We start from the raw sequence: 18,065 nt of genomic DNA on the forward strand, positions 1-18,065 counted from the left end.
GACTCTGCACAAATACTAGCTCAGAACTGAAAGTGGTTTAATAACTGACTTGTACAAGGAGAAATAAGAAAGGAATGCATTCCCACTAAAGAAAAACAGGAGGATATAAATAATAGGAATAGCAAGTCTAGAAGAAGTGAAGAAAATATGAGAAAGAAATAGTTTGAGTAAAAGCAATAAGAGTCTCTTTTTTTCCTTACATACACAGTATAAGTAAATGCCAGACTATTAGGCTATTGCTTAATAATACCCAGAATATGACAATATTGTATCTTAATTGTCCACATACGGGATGGGGTAGTATCAGGATAGTGGGTATTTGGATGTTGGAGCCCTGACTCATTTTACCCTGGCAGCAAATTTAAGGTTCCCCATCCTCATGGGGCTGCATGACTCTTTGTGAGATAAGTTTTAGGCAGAAGCTTATTTAGGGTGACAAATACTGAATGATTGACCCACCTAGAGTCACACAGTAGAGGTAGAGGAAATCAAACCATGGCCTACTTAATGAATCTATTTGACAGCAAAGTTCAAACATTGCTCATATGGCATGGCTGGTGATACCAATGTCAGTTGCAAGAAAATCTCACAGGAGAGCTCAAGGACAGTGAACAAATGTGAGGCAGGTTCTCCACCTGGCTAAGTGCTTAGTGTCATCTGGGATGGAGAGGATGTGATAAGCTCTCTTGAGTGGCCCATTCCTAGTTCTCAAGTAGGAGCGAGTAGTCCAATTAAGTGAAGGTAGGGAAGCCACTGGGATAGTCAAGTACACAAAGCAATTTCACAGGTATACACAAAGATCAGCATCTTTGATATCTGTACTATGCAAGATTGGAATCGAGTCTGAAATAAGAATTTGAACTCACTGTGGTATTTGTAAGTATTTGGTAAAGTCAGATACCATGTGATCTTTCAGTGATCTCACTCTGATCAACTGCTAGGAAAAGTTCTAAATTAAACTTCAGTGCAAATATACTTCTCAGTTATTGACTAAAATGTATTTATCTCAACCTAAATTAAGGAACATTTTCACTTAATTAAAGCATATCTTTAAAGTTCTGTTGCAAAAGAAGGAACAACACAGGCAGAAATAAAAATTACAGTACTTCACAGAGGAGTATGGAAACCTAATACCATAGTAACAACAGAGAAGCGCACAGACGTGATGTAATATCAGAAACTATTGTTTATTATTAAAATAAGATGAGTTTGATTTTTATAGACTAGATGAGTGTCACATGGCCTGTCATGGGACAGCTGAGGTGATACTATGCAGCTTAATAGTAATGTTACAGCAGTTAGTTACCTCTGAAGTCAGACAAGAAGAAACAAGAAACGTCCTACTCAAGATCAGAAAGGTGAAAGTAGGAATTATGATCCATAGCAAACTCCACATGACTGATTCCCAACTGCAGGTAGAATCTATTGCTAATGTACAAAGAAGGTGATTTTTTGAGATCCTGTTTCACAGAAAAAGTATACTCTGCAGTTTTGTGAAGTACCATGGTTACAGTAGTGTTTTGGCATTACACTGTTGCCAACCAGTAAAGCAGAAATATCTCTCAAAAATGGATTTCAGACTCACTTGAGTCCATTTCATTTTGGTAACCATGAATCAAAGGACTTCCTTATGCTCTTCTATTGTCAACATAAAATTGTCACAGACATGAACATAGCTGTCACAGAAGAGTGCATCTGTTGTCATGGCAACTGGCATGACAACAGTCATCTCTGGCCTTCATTGCTTTAAAAAGTCCACTTAAAACAGTTATACTACATCAAGACTCTGATTAGGTTATTATTATTATGGATATATCATAATCAGTGTCTAGAATTCTGAGAATTATATGGTATTTTTACCCATCAAGTCTATCTTCTGTTGTTCTACTGACCCATTCATTCCTCTGGGTCTGAAGTTTCATCTTCACATTTGTTGACTTGCTCTCAGCCTACAGAGAAATATTGAACATCCAGGAAGTAGTGCCATCATCTTCAAGGGCAAGGGTTTTCTTAACCCTAAGTCCCTCTTCTGCATGCTGACATCAGCATCAGGCTGGGTCAACAACGGGGAGTAGCCCATGTGCATGCTTTCCCTCTGGACGATAGGGTGGCCATGACTGCTCTATCCTTCTCTTGCACAGTGCAGTGTTTTCTCTCCAGTTTCTGGCCTTTGCCAGAGCTCTAGCAGAGAGACAAATAGTATGCTTCTTCCCCAGGATAAGCGTACACATCTTCCCCAGGATAAGCGTACACATCCTCCCTGCCTGCGTTAAGTATTCAAGCAGCTAATTAAGCTCAGGTCATCTAGGTTGTAATCAGGGTCAGCATTCATGTACTTGACCTTTTAAAATTATACCATTAAGTATGTCCAATTGCAATTTTTATGAACTAGTGTCTTGCATGTTTTACAAGGTGCACGTCATCTACTTGCTACATTACAATACCTGCATTCCTTTTTATACTAGATACCCTGTGTGACTGAACTTTCCCATATGGTTCTGTAAAGTGGAAATAATGGTAGTAGATACATGGGGGTTGTGAGTTCCACCACTGCTAACTAATGTGAAAGTAGGGACAATGGACAGAGGGATATGGTGTTTTGATCCACTCTACTGACCACGACTAAATTTAAGATTTTTAATTGAAAACTTTTAAATCTTATGGTAACTAGGGGAATGGTTTCTTGAGTCACATCACTGGCACAAAAAAGATTAAAATATAAATGAGGCATACAACCATTTACTGCTAAACAATTTACTAAGTGCAGCTTGGCCTAAAGAGCAAGCAAGAAATATGTACACCTACGCTGAGTGTGGCACTACATTCTCCACACTCATAGGTAAGCTCCACAATGAATAGCCTAGTGAGTAAAGTCTTTGGCTTAGCTCCCCTGACTTTTTTCTCACCACTTTCTCTATGTGTAGCGGAGTAATCTGGTCAGAAAGGGATACTAGAAACTTGTCACTATTTAGCAGAAACTGTCCTCTTATCAAGTAATAAATATATAAATAGACAAGCCAAAGACATTTTAAAAGACAATAAATAAGAACTTTACTTAGAAAAGAATGACTCTAAATACAGTTGATAAATATACAGAGAGATATCAAACTGCACATAGAAAAAATAATCCATTTGAACAAAAAGAATATAAGGAATTAAAACATCTTAACTACATTTAGTTTTTATCTATTTTCTGAACTAAAACAATTACTGACCTAATTTAAACTGGCTAAATTTCTAAAATATTGGTAGAGACAAAGTGCAGAAAACTCACAGGTCTAAGATTTAGAGTAGACTGCAATTTTTGGTTTATATCCTTTCATGCAAATTACAGATGAAACTGAATCAGGTTCATGTGTACATAGTAATGAGCCTATAATTTGCTTATAGTTATCTAATATTTCAACAAAATCTTCTGATTGCTCTTTTATGATTTTTCATTTTGTGGGCCTTGGAAAAATCATCAGCCTTTTCATTATGGGGTAGCTCAATTACTTTTTAACATATTATGTATAAATTGTTGTTTTTTTAAGATGAAGTTAGTTAGAAAAAGAGTGCAAGTTAACACACCTGTCGGTACATCTCAAACTCTTAGTGCAAGAAATCTGCACAAAGCCTGAAACATCGCTGGGACAAAAGGCCAAAAATGGACATATATTAAATATTACTCTTTTAAACTTATGAAGTTGTTAAAGTAAAAGAAATTATATTAGCAGGTATTTTCTGAAAGATACGAAATCTGAAACTCAAATGCATGTCATTATTTAGTGAATTCAGTCCTCAGTGATTTTCCAAAAAAACACTTTTTTGAGGAACACACCAAAAATGTGAAGCAAAAAATTGGGCATTTAAGAGATATGCACCTGTCCATGCTACCAAATGAACACACACAATGCACACTGAATCATATACTTTTACTTTAATTTAACCCTTGTAAGTTTGCCGTTACATTATGATTCAGGAAACAGTGGCATGTTCATTCTCAGACTCCTCAATTTCCTTAATAGTTTTAAATATATTTATTGTACAAGTTAGTCAGTGGACTAAGTGGTCCTTTTTCAGACAAGACTAATTATAAGAGTATCAACAATTACAACAATAAGAGATTGCAATAACATTTACAAAACACATCATGTAAATGAGTAAACATTTTGAAAAAATTACTGAGAAGAAAGATCAGTTGGAAATGCAGTAAAATGTTGTATCACCAAGTAACTTTATCATTAAGAGTCAGTACAAAGAAAAGACTTGAGAATTCAAAGGAAAGCAAAGTTGGTTGCTCACATACAAGAAGAGGAATAATAATTTTATATTCTGAGTTCAAGTAAGGACACCAAATGACATTTGTATACAAGGGAGGTCTCAGGACTATTTTAATTGAAATAAGATGGTCAGAATAGGTGACGTGATGATATGATCATAAATGTTTTAAGATGAAGTAAATTTCTTAGGGAAGGAGTGGACTTTGCAGAGCAAGTTAACAAGGAGGACTTAAGGGATTATGAATTGTAAGGAGACTGGCAAGCAAGGAGATGCAACAGTACTCCCTAGAAGTGGAGTCTTTGCATTTATTTGTAGAAATGGCAGTATGTAGAAGCCTGAGTAGGAATGATGGAATGAATATATACCCTTACCAATGGAAAGTCTTGCTTCCCAACTGAGAACATCCAAAACCTTTTAATATGTGCTTTTAGCATACATTCAGTTATATTGTCTGTCCGGATAACACTATTAGTGAATATAAGTTTTGAACCCATTCAGATATCCAGGTATCTGAAAAGAAGGCCCTCTACAGTGAGATCATTGGGAGGGGGGCACATGTCTGGAGACATAATGGAAGAGCATTTTGTGGACCAAAACGCAGTTTTTTTTTTTTTTTTTGAAGAATCAGTTGTTTTTTCAATAGTCAGTTGAGGAGTTTCTTTTTTATCTGCGCATGTATGTCAGTAAAACAAATATCTAGACCATCTACATAGAGCATCAGTTTAAGAACAGGCTGACATAACAGTAATAAACATTGTAAATAACAAAAGCCTCAAACTATACTCCTGTAGGAAGTCATAATTATTGAGAAGTGAAGTCAAAAGTCAGTTCTTAACTTTAGCTGTCTTAAGTTATTTTGGTTAACTAGTTAGAGAACCACAGTAACACTTGGGTATAAATCATGTGCTTCAAGTTCTGAAGGAAACAAAGTGTGGTAAATGGAACTGAAACTTTTGGTCAGGTCTACAAACAGGGATTCTATTAACTGGTGAATTCTAACTTCAAGAAAGCCGGAACTCCATTAATACTTTATTGCAAAGCTTTGGGGACTACTCCCTTCCTCAGTGCTAATACAAGTCAATTATTTCACCCAATTTATATACATTATACTTAAAAACATGTGATCACAGCCAGCCAGTTACAAATCACATTCAATTAAAAACAATGCAAACATGCCGTTTCTGTAACATATGCTTCTTCGGAGCATGTGACTGTAGTTTAACCACTTATAACTGGTATGAATTCAAGGTACCAGCTTTTGCTTATTACTAGAGTTACATTAGACCACTACATTTAATTAATAACCTGGTGATGACAGTGTAAATCTGAAGCATGCAGATACAGAAGAGACTGATTACTTTGCTGGTGAGCAGAATTAGCTGGATTTGTTATACAGTGAGAGTAAGAACATTTTCTACATTAAATTAAGATACATTTTTTTGTTTCTGCAACATAATATGCATGCTACAAATTACCTAAAAACGTTACTCCAGAAATAATCACTTTGCATGGTTGTATAATTCTGGAATTCAATAAAAAAGTACATTATTGTCACAGATCAAGAGAAGGATTGATATATGGATAACTTCTTCAAGTACTCATTCTGCAAAACTTCTTAGGTCATGACTAATGCACCAAAGTGGAAATATGGTGAATGTGTTTGTACATGGAAGGCAGTGTGCCCGCCATTCCATTCTGTGGTATGCACCTACTGCACCTTTCAAATTAATATTATTAACTGTGAGGTCACCAAACCATGGAGTAACTTAACAATGTTTCAGTATATTGCCCATGGTATTCTACCAGTATGCAGTAATACTATACAACTGACAATAATATTTAAAGACAAGCTTGTGTATGTGGGAGGTTGTCCAGGAGAATATTATTGAGAACCATAGTGCCATTCAACCTTTGAGGATTGTGGGTACCTGACTGTTACCCAATAAACACCAGGATTTCAGCATTTTTCTGAATCAATGCATGGCTATATATAACTAGTTTATATTCTTCATTTCAGTATTAAGTCATAAAATTAGCACATTGCTGTAACTACACTCCAGTCTTTGAAAAGGCAACACCAGCTAACATGGCTATAGATAAGCCACACCCTATCTAAGTTGACCTTTGCACTGCCACACCTCCACAGGTCTACTGGTACGTCAGACTACTGCTGTTCACAAAGAAATACAGGCATATCCTCACTGCCTGTCCTGGGTGGGATAGCGGAGAAAACCCTACTGTATGTTGACAAGGAAGAAGGGGGCAATCTAGTGATAGTTTCAGGTCTAGTAGCAGGATTCACTGCCAAATGAGGGGCATACAACAAACAATAAGTAAAATAAATAACTGATATTTTACTTCCGTTAAGAGCATCGGGAAAGAGGAACACGTTAAACAGAAAACGTTAATAGCATTATGTTGTTCATAAGGCTGACAGCATGGATTCTCTTACCTTTAAATAAAAATGTATTTTTCTACTAAAATTCACTAATTACATATATTTAACACTTCGTGCAATGAAGTTAGAAATACAGTGCAAACACATTTACATCTCACATCAGACCGTACATTATGAAAACTAAAGATAAAAGCAGTTTGAGAGTTGGAAGGCACCGACAGAACGCAGCATAACTCTGACTTGTATCTAAATAATGTGTTTGTGTGCTGTATAATCTCACCAGTTATATTTATACCACAAAAATTCTGTTAGTGAAGAATAACTTTGGTTGTGTAAACATTACGCAATTGTAATCCTATTGTTTTGTTTCCTCAGGGCTTACTGTAGAACAGAAAGGCATTCTGCATTGTGTTCCTTTGAAAGTTACCAGCAGCTAAAGGACTCTTTGATCAGAAAACAAGGCCTAGCATTTAGGTATGTAACATATGATTGAGCATTTATTTTATTCTATTTGACAATAAATGTCATGTTGTCCTTTTATGACTAGTGAATTTGCTCGTGTTAAAGCTTGCATTTATCTTGATACTAAATTGATGTGTGCAGATAACTATCTGGGTGGGAACACTACTGCTGATCTTGTGGCTTGTCATCATGCTACAAAATAGCACTGCTGGAAGTCTGAATATTTATGTGGTTAGGGTCTGTACTATGTCAACACTGGGTTTGTCCCAGGTGCTGTGCTTTAGGTTTTCATTGAGAAGTCCAAGAATAGGGAAAACATGGCTGGTGCTACTTTTCTTTTACACCTTTCCTTCTTTTCGGAGTTTGTATAACCTTGGAATTACTAATATATAGAGATCAGGATGTATTTGCTGAAACCTCCCATGGGGGAGCAGGGGCACTCCCCCTGTGTAAATGTAGTTATTTTATGATTTTATTTTTCAGTGGATTGGGTTTGAGATTATGTCCCTTACATCTTACATATCATTATTTGCATCTCAGCTAAGCAGGATGCAACCACTTGCAAGATGCAACTCTGTTATATTGGCAGGATAGAAGGGCATTATTGCCCATGCCTGTGATATTTTTATGTATGAATGTATGTGGCACTACTTGTGTATCTATTATTTTCATTTGATTCCTTCCTATTTCACGTTTAATTGCTAAATTCTGATTGAGAATATAGTGGCACTGAGCACAGGACAATACAACATAAGCATTATTTCTATTGCACCCCTGTACACTGTAGTGGATGATTAACATCAATGTTTTGACAGGAACAAAGATGAAATACAGATCTAGATGTGGTTATCTGGATGATATAGGAGCAAAGCAAAGAGAAAGGACAGAGTATTTCATAAATTCAATGTAGTAGACTTTGAAGAAAATGTTGGATATTTTCTGACTGGTTCATTTGATTTTATTATTCCACATGCAGTGTCATGTTTATTTCGCAAAAACATTTGACTTGTTTGTACTGCATCTCAACATTTAAGAAGTGGCAGCCACAGATAGCTGCACACATGCTTCCCATTTCTTGCCAGCTAATCACCTTCATCTATTTCCGTTTCACACTTAGACTGTCATTTGAAAAAGCAAGGTGCATGCAAATATATAAACATACATGCATTTGTATATCTATATGAGTTTATATTAGAAGATCAACTTTTCAGAAATTTGACCATCATCAAATGGTCGAGACCATATGATCAATTTTCTGAAAAGTCGAAGTGTTTGCACTGAGATTGTGGTACAGTGGGGATTGGGAAATTTACCCTTATCCCCACTATAGTGGGATCTTGGATCGGTTATATAATTTGTAGGTGATGTGGGGGCTGCAGGGGGGCTTGCTCCCTTGCAAAAACATAAATTATGGGTGGGGGAGTTATACTTCTCAACTTTTTGTGAAGTCGATCATATGTAGTTCGACTTTTCAAAAAGTTTATCTTCTAATATTAACCCATTTACCTATGAGTATGTGATGTGTGTGTGTGTGTGTGTGTATAACTATATATATGTGTGTGTGTATATATATATATATATATATATATATATATATATATATATATTTGTGTGTGTGTGTGTGTGTATGTATATATATATATATATATATATATATATATATATATATGTGTGTGTGTATGTATGTATGTATATATATATATATATATTTATGTATATATATATATATATATATATATATATTTAGAGATATATATATATATATATATATATAGATATAGATTTATATAGTAATGTATTAAGTATGACCATGGACACATGTGCATTTAATGTAGTTATGTTTTTGAGAGCCAAGCATTTAATTGTACTGCATTTTGTCAAATAAGTTTAGTGATGTCCAATGAATGGCTTGAAAAGTAAAAGACCAAAAAGATGTCAATATTCCTCAGTTTAATAAAAGTCTGCAGTAAAATAAGTGCTTTTGACTCTTAAAACTACACACTGGTACAAATGAAACTTCGTCAGACATTATCCATACATCCTTACTATTTAAAACACTAGTAACAACTAGTCACATGACTTTCAACATATTTGAAAATTAATACAAAAATATAATGAAATCTTCATGCAATGCATGCATAATAGATCACAATAAATGGAAATATTCCCCCGGATTTATTAATCTACCATGCAGGACTAAACTAGTCCTGCACGTAAGCGGCAGTTTAAGAGGAGGACGGCAGTGCGCCATGCATAATAATGAAAGCGCGCTGCCTGAACTCCAAATCCTACACTGAGCATGGACAAGTGCAGGGGGCGTGTCTGAGAGCAGAGCTCTCAGAATAAACATGCCCCTGCAAAGTAGAACAGAAGAAAGTGTAAATAAATGAGCGAAGCTGCTCATAGGTGCCCGCATATCTCCACCAACAGTCCCCATGTGTTCAACAGCAACAGTACATTGAAATAAAATGAAGAAACCCTTGTATTCATTTTTTTTTAAACCCTGAGTACAGCTAACCATAGGTCCATGGGTTTGCCCATCGTTTAACTAAGGTTAAAGCAGCTGAAAAGGCTGAAGAGGATAACAAGGAATATATATGCAAATGAAGCAGCACAGTAATAGTGGAGTGGTTAGAGCATCCGCCTAACGAACAGGCATTCCCGGTTCGAGTCCCACTGCAGCACAAATTATTTTCCATGGGAAATCTGTATATGAACATAATTTTACATTGTTTTGCCATATAACCTACATAATAACATTTAAATGTGAACTGTTGTATTGCATGAAATGCACATGTGAAGTGTAAGTGTCATAATGAGTAAGGCACAAGTAAGCAAGTCGAAGCACAAATAAGCAGCGGTAAGCATGTCTTAAGTGCGTTTGCATGGGGATAAGCATTGCCCACACAGATTAAGCAAAGTAGAAGCTATCTGAATGTAGGAAACTGTAACCGGAGGTTAGCAGTGCTTACTGTCATGCAAACCTGCTTACAACCACTTGAAAGTGCCTTAATCACTCTGGATCTAACTGCCCAGCAACAAAATAAACTGCCTCTGCAAGGCTCAAACCCCTTAACCACTAAGCCATCATAGCAATAGATATGCATGAGGTATCAGCAAATTAATTCTCACCACAGGAAATCAAACCATGTGAACTGAATCTATGTACAGTGTGAAGTGGTATAACCTGCTGCATAACAAATATGTGAACTGGAGTACTGCAGTAAGGCCAGATGTGAGGTGTTATTGCAATAAAGTGTTGAAGTTCCCAGGACCGCATACAGCGTACGTAGACATGAATCAAGGATACAAGGCACATTTATAACATGTAATGAGGAAGACATCATTGCCAAAAGGCAAATGCCATGCAAATTGAATATTAAGCACTGTTAAGCATTGCACAGCACTGCTACCTAGACTACTGGCAGGATACTACCAGTGGGAGAAACAGTGTCAACCTGCAAAGTCAAATCCTAAACAAATGCATGTTTGTCCCTAGTGGGACAACCCCAAACATACTGCTAAAAAGAGTCCTCGGGATAACATACCATGCCTTACAGGTAAGCAAAGGATATGTATGTTCACGGACTGAATGTGTGGGAACCCTGAAGATCCATGGGGTGAGACAACTTACATGATGGGTCCCGAGAAGTGGAAAGTGGGCAATGTGTAGTGGTGTGGCGAGATCTGGATGGAACCTGTGGGAAGGATAATTGATGTGGAGGAGTGAGGGGGTTGGAGAAAATGATGGGTAAGACATTATGGGCCGAGGTGTGCCGGGGTTGGACAGACCAGTTCTAATGGGACCATCCCATGGATGTAAGCGAGAAAGGAGGTGGGGGAGACAGGAAGGTAACTGAGACATACCATTTCCCATGGCAAAGCACGTAATGAGTAATATGTATGTCGCATAACCCATGAAATAACATATATACATAAATAAATCCTGGAGTACTGCTACCACGAAAGAATAAATATATATATATATATATATATATATATATATATATATATATATACACATACATAGATGACCTAGACTACTGCAGGAAATGCACATGTGAGGTGTCAGTATCCTTATGCATAAAGCATTAGTTAGGTTAAGCAGTAGTAAGCATATGTCAGCACTAGTAAGCAAGATTAAGGCCATACATCCCATACATCCACATGGTTTTAGATATATATACAGCAATATGTGTGTATATATATATATATATATATATATATATATATATATATATATATATATGAATGCAGACATATACATATATATAAATATATATATATATATATATATATATATATATATATATATATATCACAGATATATAGCTATGATAGGAAACAGCACACAAGAATGACATATGTTCACAGGCCATGCCAATGGAAGTGAGGGGCCCAAGCAAGAAACATGCAACACGTAGCATGACCTCACCCCCCAGCCAGACAGAGGAAACATGCACACAAACCCACAAACAATGTAAATAGTCCACTGCTCCCCAGACCACAGGTAGGATACAACCAGGGGGGACACAGTGGACCCATGAAATCTAATCTTGGAACACAGACAGGAGCATCCCTTGCGGGACACCCCAAAATTATCATAATATGGGAGAAAGCCAGTGCAATGACCTTTCAAGGTGGGGCCTTTCAAGGCAGGGTGTGTACGTACCTGGAATACAAGGGTGGGAAAGCCTGATGACCCATGGGTCGAGACAATGTACGAGATGGGTCCCATGAAGTGGAGAGTGGGCAGCGTGTAGTGGTGTGTTCAGACCCAACCTGAACCCAGAGTAAGGATGAATACTGTAGAGAAGGTGCAGGTGGGGTGAACTATGGGTAGCTAGTTATGGGTCTAGGCGTGCAGGTGTTGGCTGTAGTGGGTCTATACGGACAGCACCAGGGATGTAAGCAAAAGTGTTCACTGGGCAGAGATGCTGCCCAATGAGCAGCCACAACCACTATGGGTCCCACTGCAGCAAAGTCTAATTTACCTGGCAAGGAACCGAATAACTAGATGTAGATGTATATATGTAGAGGTATGTGTGTGCATATCTACCCATAGCTACATGGAGATACACCTCTCCCTCTCTGTAGTACAAATGTATACATACAGAGACAGAATACATATAAATACCCACATATAGATATATACATATGCAGACACCCATACACCCATATGTCATTATATATATATATATATATATATATATATATATATATATATATATATATATATGTATATATACAGCATGCATACATATACAGATATATCTGTATATAATAATATATATATATATATATATATATATATGTATGTGTGTGTAAATATACACATGTATATAGCTAGGATATGATACAGCAGTTACGAATTACATATGTTCACAGGCCGTGCCAATGGGGGTGAGGGGTCCAATCGACAAACGTGTAACACGTTACATCAACCCCCCCCCACCTAGACAGGTGAAACATACAAACACACGATACAAGTAAACACACCACTGCTTCCCAGACCACAGGCAAGATACTACCAATGGGAGAGACCTGCCAAGTCTAATCTTGAAACAAAGACATCAATGTTCCTTGCGGAACACCCCAAAAATTAATGATCATCGAAGTAAGTCCCTGTAACGATTTATTCAATCAGGCCATGTACGTACACGGACCAGTAGGTTGGGTAAACCTGATGACCCATGGGTCGAGACAACTTATGATATGGGTCCCGACACGTGGAGAGTGGGCAGTGTGTAGTGGTGTGGTTAAACCCCACTTACACCCACAGTAGAGGAGGGGCAGGTGGGGGAACTATTGGTATGCAATTATGGGCCTAGGCATGCCACAAGCACACCTTGAGCAGCACAGGCTCAGCAACTTGAGAACCCCCCCCCACCTCACACACTATACCACTACATCAACTAGTGATACCGACACCTCTAGTCCTGCCTTGCATACAAATCCCAACATCCGACAAACCTTCCCTATTGCTCCCCATCCAGTTATACCTACAGCCTACTATACAGTTACAATGTCACCCCCACTACCTACCTACTCCTTAGCTATTCCCCCTCTACTGTACCACACAGGTATGGAATAACTACACCTACCCCGAATTTCTGCATGTAACCTATCCAGACCTGTGAAACAGGAATCCAACCTCACTTTAAACCAACCTTTGTCAACAGTTATACCTGACATGTAAACCTGACCGAAGCATGGATAATACCAACATTTTAACGTAAACTAAGCATGATGAATTTGGGGACGTAGCTATGTTATGTCTGTTACCCTCTATGAATGTGAACATCCCATTATTAATTGGAATAAGTAGCTGGGGTCAATGTCGAGCTCTACACCCCGGGCCACTGCTGACAATGGGCAAGCATACAGTCTGATTGTCCCTGTTGACAGATGTGAACAAAATGCACGATGTTGCACATATGTAAGCGGGAGCAAGCGGGTGTAAGCCTGTTTGCTGGCCGGTATGCAAGTACCACACTGGTGAAGCAATGCAGATAGGCTAACTCAGTGCAAGACTCTGCAACCAGAAGTCAGTAATGCTGAGCTTCGCGCAAACCAGTGCATACCCACCTACAAAAGCTCGACAGTGCCTAAGTCACTCTGTAGCCAACAGCTGTTGTTGTGGCAATTAACAAAATAATCTGCACTGCCAGGTTGCAAACCCCCGACCCTGCACACTATAGTCAAAGTGAGTTCCACTAAGCCATGGCGGATACACATTCAGCTGCTGTGATCACAAACACATCATCCAGTAAAGGCATCCAACAGTATAGGAAATGTATATAAGTGTGTAGATTAATACTACAACATGTGTCCATTGCTCAGCCACAGTATTATGAGCAGTCTATGTACAGCACAGAACAGTGCCTGTCCAGTCATACTGTGAGAAGAGTAGTCCTGCATAATATCAAAGGGAATAATGATATACAGTGCACACCGTGGGGGTGTGTGAGCCTGCTTCATGCACATATGTCACACCTGGGGCGTTGGTTCCATGGAACCTGGAGATGAGGCTGGCCAGATGTGTAAGCAAACTGCTGCTACACAATACCCTGGCAGGATGCTACCAGTGGGAGAAACACTGTAGACCAGCTAGGTCTACTCTTGACAAAACAACAGGTCCGTCCCTGGCGGGATGAACCAACAGTTGTGGGTCACATCCATGTCACCACCAGTATCAGAGGAGGATCAAGAGAAGGCTGGTACATACGTGGACTAAACAGATGAAGAGCCTGCAGACGCTTGGGTGGGGACAGTATACTGGAGGTGTACTGAGACGTGCAGAGAGGGAAATGTGTGGTGGTGTGGTATGGCAGGGCTAGCAACTGGGGAATGATGGATGCTGTGTATGTGGAGCTCGGGGTCTGGGGGAAGGGACCATGGGTATGTCATTATGGTAGACATATGCAAATGAAGCAAAACAGCATTAGTGTAGTGGCCAGAGCGTCCGCCTAACGCGCACACATTCCTGGGTCAAGTTCCACTGCAACACATCCTATTTTCCATGTGATATCCGTATGTTAACATTGTTGTGCTGTATAACCCAAGTAACATTTATATTTGCACAGGAGTACTGCCTTAAATACACATGTGAAGTGTCATAATGACTAAGGCACTAGTAAGCATGTGTAAATGCATAACAGCAGTAGTACACATAGATAAGTAGCTGTAAGAGTGTGTACATGTATTTGCATGGGGGTAAGCATTGCCTACATAGATTGAGCTAAGTAGATGCTAGCGAGTGTAAGGAAATGCAACCCGATGTTAGCATTGCTAAGCTCTGCGCAAACCTGCGCACACACGCATATGACCACTCAAATGTCCCTAACTCGCTCTGTATCCGACAGCCAATGTTCTGACCTGAAACAAAATATACAGCCTCTGGAAGGCCCACACCCAGGACGCTGCACATCATACACTACGTGATTTACCATTAAACCATGGCAGATGTACATAACCACTCATTTCACATACATATCATCCAGCACAATCAGTCAACAGCACAGAAATGTAGTAATAACACACCACACAACTTCTTAATGCATAAATCCCGGACATAGTGCGCCATAATGTGGGTACATATAGGGATATCTGTCATATCTTGCTCTAATACACTTAAAATATTGCAAGTTACACAGTTATATGTAGTAGAACACATATATTGATGGAGATGATACATCTGAATCACGTACGTGTCGGCACAAATGACTGACCTCAGTCCTAAGGTCATCCATGTCAACTGCAAGAGAATGAGGTACAGGCCACACATATAGGCTGAACATGCATGGACATATGGACAGCTACATATCTGTAAATGTAGAGAGACAGACAGCTATAGGTATATATATATATATATATATATATATATATATATATATATATATATATATATGACTCACAAATAACCATATAACAGCAATCGTACATAGATAGATTAATATGTTCAGTGTATATATCCATATATATGTATATCTACATACATACACAGATATATATGGATACATATACATAGCTAGAGCTATATCAATGTCCAGTTCTATCCTTCTATATATGGGGGTTTAACATATACACTTATGCAGATATACATAAATATATATATGTATATACAGATAGACATGTGTATATGATTTCCACATGGGAACAGACTCCTGGCCCACTCCGTATTACAATAACAGACCATGAGCACAGTTAATGGGGGTGGGGGCACAAATGAGGGACACCTGGTAAATACTGCTATGTAACCCCCCCCCAGCCCTAACTGATATGCTGTGCAATCCAATATCCAGCACATGCAGTACCTGACAGCAGGACCCACCACAACACAGCTACAATGCTCCAACAGTAATCAATATCACCTGTACATGTCATATCATGCAGATACGCCATTGTACCGCAGGGAATGTACTATGTTGAAGGGCTACAAATTACAATGGTACAGATATGCGCACACATCCATACATTGACAATCATGTGCAGGTGTATATATATATATATATATATATATATGTATATATATATACATATATATATATATATATACATATATATATATATATATATATATACATATATATATATATATATATATATGGAAACACTACTAAATCTCGAATTTCAAAAGCTCGAGACCATGTAGCCGAAACCGCACATTACCGAAAGACCAGAAGCGTGAAATTCAAAATCCCGATGGTAAGGGATTTTGATTTAGCGCTTCTGGTGTTGCGGTTCAGGTAAGTATGTGTGTGCAAGTGTGTGTGTGAGGGGCTTAGTGTGTGTGTGTGTGTGTGTGTGTGTGTGTGTGTGTGTGTGAGGGGCTATAATGTGTGGGTGTGAGTTTGCCTTGTGTGTATGTCTGTGCGATCTCGGAGTTGGAATATTAAAGTCGGGGGGTGTGGGGGGCACAACTTTAGTGTAGGGTGGTTTGTTTGGTTATGGGGGGAGGCTGTGTATATGTTTGTGTGTGTGCTGTATTTATGTATGTATTTAGTACTTTCGCGATTTTGAATTTCGCGCTTTTAACCTGTCGGTAATGTGGGGTTTAGGGATTACGGTCTTGGTATTGTGGGCTTCGGGATTGTGTAGTTTCGGTATTAAGTAGTGATTCCATATATATATATATATATATATATATATATATATATATATATATAGATAAGATATATGGGTACATACACATATACACAGACAAAGGATATTAGTAGCCATACATATGTAGAAGTGGTGTGGATGTACTGGGTGCAATGTATATCCCCAGCCACAAGCCCTGTAGCTGGTACCTGTGACATGTGTGGTGTGGCAACCAGCCCCACAAAAAAGATACTTACATTGCACATATACCCACTCACAATTCAAAGGACATGACACGACACACAGGTATGTATACACAGACAACCTTTATTTGTGTACCATACAATAATGTATGCCATTATTGACAGCACATGGATGTTGATGTATATAACCACTGATGTATGCAAGGCCCACACAAAACAGTAGATGCAGACAGTGCAGATATATAACATACTATGGTGTCCAGGCTAAGCCGTGCAATTCATACAACAGTTGACAAAGGATTTGCCTGCACGATACATAACAGTCAACAATATCAGATGTAGTTCAGCAGCCTCCAATTACACCCTGTAGTCAAGCCCTAGGGAGACATTCATTACTTGTGGTAATTTCAATGTATCTGTCACATGTATGGTCCCTGACCAACAAATGTTGTGGGTGTCCACGCTATGACTGGGATGATAGTAGGAATGCTAGCAGTAGTTAATGATAGGCCATTACCTAAAAACTCCTACCCGTATCACAGCAGAACAAAGATAGGAACGCAGCGCCATACCCGCAATATTGCAGTTACACACCGTGGAACACGCTGGTGTTACAGGATGTTTTGCAACATACCCTTATGCAGGAATACGATATCAGGGACACAAATGGATATAGCCATGTACTGCTAGCATGCAGCACACACACACTGCCAGTGTAATTGTCTGACACAAGACCTGTGTGGTGGACAGACAACACATGATAGGCACACCTCTGTCCAACTAGAGGATAGGCCCACAGTAGTAAGCTATGCAGACAGACTGCGGTCCAACGTAAACTAGTATATACACACACACCCTGTAATGCCAGTACTATGCAAAGCATTATGCCACTCTACTCACAGTCTGTCTGTATGTCCTGATCCTCCTACATATATGTGGCTGCCCTAAGTGTGCAGGTTCTCCTGTAAGAGGTATTGCTACCTGCTGTCTGTAACAGTGATACCCACACACAGGAAGGATGTCCATCACACAGGGAATATACAGGGAATACACCCACATGATGTAGGGATTCATAGTGGGTGGTTGCCATGACAGTGGTAATTGGATGTACTACACATGTGTACTCAGATATATATGTCTATCTGGATAGGTAC

The 18,065-nt window shown here is 38.6% G+C and overlaps 1 protein-coding gene across 4 annotated transcripts in view; it reads left to right on the forward strand.

Annotated features, from left to right (window-relative positions):
• Positions 1–18,065, forward strand: part of CYSLTR1 (cysteinyl leukotriene receptor 1) — a 655,524-nt gene that overhangs the window by 292,590 nt on the left and 344,869 nt on the right. For all 4 annotated transcript variants that reach the window (XM_044057451.1, XM_044057448.1, XM_044057450.1 and 1 more), the window contains exon 3: positions 7,037–7,135. The gene's annotated coding sequence lies outside the window, so the exon portion shown is untranslated. The remainder of the gene's footprint in view (positions 1–7,036; positions 7,136–18,065) is intronic.

This window comes from Protopterus annectens, chromosome 15.part0 (assembly GCF_019279795.1).
Source record: "Protopterus annectens isolate FY-2018-M chromosome 15.part0, PAN1.0, whole genome shotgun sequence".
Classification (NCBI taxonomy): domain Eukaryota; kingdom Metazoa; phylum Chordata; order Ceratodontiformes; family Protopteridae; genus Protopterus; species Protopterus annectens.